Below are 4,251 nucleotides of genomic sequence, written 5' to 3'. Positions count from 1 at the left end.
TCACTTCAGGTTTACTGTATCCCTTGTACCTTCTTATTGACGATGAAACACAGAAATTGCATCGGAATTAAATAAAAAAGGCACCATGGCGACTTAAGTACATGAAAACCGACTCTTCTTATTGACAATGATTTCAACCATTCCTGTGACACTAGATATAGATTCCGATGCTTCACTTCAGGTTTACTGCATCCCTTGGAGATTCTTATTGACGATGAAACACAGAAATTGCATTGGAATTAAATACAAAACGCAAAAAGCGACTTAAGTACAAGAAGACTGACTCTTCTTACTGTCTGTGTAGTGAACCGTTCCTGTGACACTAGATATGGATTCCGATGCTTCACTTCAGGTTTACAGTATCCCTTTGACATTCTTATTGACGATGAAACACAAAAATTGCTTTGGAATTAAATACAAAACGCAAAATGCCGACTTAAGTACAAGAAGACTGACTATTCTTACTGTCTGTGATGTGAACCGTTCCTGTGACACTAGTTATAGATTCCGATGCTTCACTTCAGGTTTACTGTATCCCTCTGACCTTCTTATTGACGATGAAACTCAGATATTGCATCGGAATTAAATGCAAAAGGCACGATGAAGACATAAGTACAAGAAGACTGACCCTTCTTATTGTATATGTGTTGAACCATTCTATTGACACTAGTTATAGATTCACTCCAGGTTTACTGTATCCCTTGGACCTTCTTATTGACGATGAAACATAGAAATTGCATCGGAATTAAATAGAAAGGGCACAATGCCGACTTAAGTACAAGAAGACTGTCTCCTCTTACTGACTATGTTTTGAACCATTCCTGTGACACTAGTTATATATTCCGATGCTTCACTTTAGGTTACTGTATCCCTTGGACCTTCTTATTGACGCTGAAACACAGAAATTGCATCGGAATTAAATACAAATGGCACAATGCCGACTTAAGTACAAGAAGTCTGACTCTTCTTACTGTCAATGTTTTGAACCATTCATTTGACACGAGTTATAGATTGCGATGCTTCACTTCAAGTTTACTGTATCCTTGGACCTTCTAATTGACGATGAAATACAGAAATTGCATCGGAATTAAATACATATGGCACAAGGCCGACTTAAGGACAAGAAGACTGACACTTCTTACTGACTATGTTTTGAACCATTCCTGTGAGACTAGTTATTGATTCCGATGCTTCACTTCAGGTTTACTGTATCCCCCTGACCTTCGTATTGACGACGAAACACAGAAATTGCACCGGAATTAAATACAAAAGGCACAATGCCGACTTAAGTACAAGATGACTGACTCTTCTTACTGTCTGTGTTTTGAACCATTCCATTGACATTAGTTATAGATTCCGATGCTTCACTCCAGGTTTACTGTATCCCTTGGACCTTCTTATTGACGTTGAAACACAGAAATTGCATCGGAATTAAATAGAAAAGGCACAATGACGACTTAAGTACAAGAACACTGTCTCTTCTTACTGTCTATGTTTTGAACCAATCCTGCGACACTAGTTATAGATTCCGTTGCTAGACTTCGGTTTTACTGTGTCCCTTGGACCTTCTTATTGACGATGAAACACACAAATTGCATCGGAATTAAATACAAAAGGCACAATGCATACTTAAGTACAAGAGACTGACTCCTCTTACTGTCTATGCTTTGAACCATTCCTGTGACACTAATTACAGATTCCGATGCTTCACTTCCGGTTTACTGTATCCCTTGGACCTTCTTATTGACGAAGAAACACAGAAATTGCATCGGAAATAAATACAAAAGACACAATGCCGACTTAAGGACAAGAAGACTGACTCTTCTTACAGACTATGTTTTGAACCATTCCTGTGACATTAGTTATATATTCCGATGCTTCACTTTAGGTTACTGTATCCGTTGGACCCTCTTATTGAAGCTGAAACACAGATATTGCATCGGAATTAAATACAAATGGCACAATGCCGACTTAAGTACAAGAAGTCTGACTCTTCTTACTGTCAATGTTTTGAACCATTCATTTGACACGAGTTATAGATTGCGATGCTTCACTTCAAGTTTACTGTATCCTTGGACCTTCTAATTGACGATGAAATACAGAAATTGCATCGGAATTAAATACAAATGGCACAAGGCCGACTTAAGGACAAGAAGACTGACTATGTTTTGAACCATTCCGGTGATACTAGTTATAGATTCCGATGCTTCACTTCAGGTTTACTGTATCCCTCTGACCTTCTTATTGACGATGAAACACAGAAATTGCATCGGAATTAAATACAAATGGCACTATGTCTTCTTACCGACTATGCTTTGAAAAATTCCTGTGTAAATAGTTATAGGTTCCGATGCTTCACTTCAGGTTTACTGTATCCCTCTGACCTTCTTATTGACGATGAAACACAGAAAATTAATCGGAATTAAATAGAAAAGGCGCAATGCCGACTTAGGTACAAGAACACTGACTCTTCTTACTGTCTATGCTTTGAAACATTCCTGCGACTCTAGTTATAGGGTCCGATGCTTCACTTCAGGTTTTCTGTATCCCTTGGACCTTCTTATTGACTATGAATCACAGAAATTGCATCGGTATTAAATACAAAAGGCACAATGCCGACTTAAGTACAAGAAGACTGACTCTTCTTACAGTCTATGTTTTGAAACATTCCAGTGACACTAGTTATAGATTCCGATGCTTCACTTCAGGTTTACTGTATCCCTCTGACCTTCTTACTGACGGTGAAACACAGAAATTGCATCGGAATTGAATGCGAAAGGCACAATGCCGACTTAAGTACAATAAGACTGACTCTTCTTACTGACTATGCTTTGAACCATTCCTGTGGCACTAGTTATAGATTCCAATGCTTCACTTCAGGTTTACTGTATCCCTCTGACCTTATCATTGACTATGAAACACAGAAATTGCATCGGAATTAAATAGAAAAGGCACAATGCCAACTTAAGTACAAGAAGACTGACTCCTCTTACTGTCTATGCTTTGAACCATTCCTGTGACACTAGTTGTAGATTCCGATGCTTCACTTCAGGTTTACTGTATCCCTTGGACCTTCTTATTGACGATGAAACACAGATATTGCATCGGAATTAAATACAAAAGGCACAATGCCGACTTAAGTACAAGAACACTGACTCTTCCTACTGTCTAGGTTTTGACCCATTCCTGTGACACTAGTTATACATTCTGATGCTTCACTTCAGGTTTATTGTATCCCTTATACCTTCTTATTGAAGATAAAACACAGAAATTGCATTGGAATTAAATACAAAAGGCACCATGGCGACTTAAGTACAAGAAGTCTGACTCTTCTTATAGTCTATGTTTTGAACCATTCTATTGACACTAGTTATAGATTCACTCCAGGTTTACTGTATCCCTTGGACCTTCTTATTGACGATGAAACACAGATATTGCATCGGAATTAAATAGAAAGGGCACAATGCCGACTTAAGTACATGAAGATTGACTCCTCTTACTGACTATGTTTTGAACCATTCCTGTGACACTAGTTATAGATTCCGATGCTTCACTTCAGTTTTACTGTATCCCTTGGACCTTGTCATTGACGATGAAACACAGAAATTGGATCGGAATTAAATACATAAGGCAATATGCCGACTTAAGTAAACGAAGACTGACTCTTCTTACTGTCTATGTTTTGAACCATTCCTGTGACACTAGTTATAGATTCCGATGCTACACTCCATGTCTACTGTATCCCTTGGACCTTCGTATTGACGATGAAACACAGAAATTGCATCGGAATTAAATATAGAACGCACAATGCCGACTTAAGTACAAGAACACTGACTCTTCTTACTGACTATGCTTTGAACCATTCCTGTGACACTAGTTATAGATTCCGATGCTTCACTTCTGGTTTACTGTATCCCTCCGACCATCTTGTTGACGATGAAACACAGAAATTGCATCGGAATTGTCTTTTAACTGTCTATGTTTTGAACCATTTCTGTGACACTAATTGTAGGTTCCAATGCTTCACTTCAGGTTTACTGTATCCCTTGGACCTTCTTATTGACGATGAAACACAGAAATTGCATCGGAATTAAATACAAAAGGCACAATGCCGACTTAAGTACAAGATCACTGACTCTTCCTACTCTCTATGATTTGAACCATTCCTTTGACACAAGTTATAGATTCCGATGCTTCACTACAGGTTTACTGTATCCCTTGTACCTTCTTATTGACGATGAAACACAGAAA

This window comes from Schistocerca piceifrons, unplaced genomic scaffold (genome assembly GCF_021461385.2).
Source record: "Schistocerca piceifrons isolate TAMUIC-IGC-003096 unplaced genomic scaffold, iqSchPice1.1 HiC_scaffold_2481, whole genome shotgun sequence".
Lineage (NCBI taxonomy): Eukaryota > Metazoa > Arthropoda > Insecta > Orthoptera > Acrididae > Schistocerca > Schistocerca piceifrons.
The sequence above is the reverse complement of the archived record's forward strand: the minus strand, read 5'-3'. Positions refer to the sequence as shown.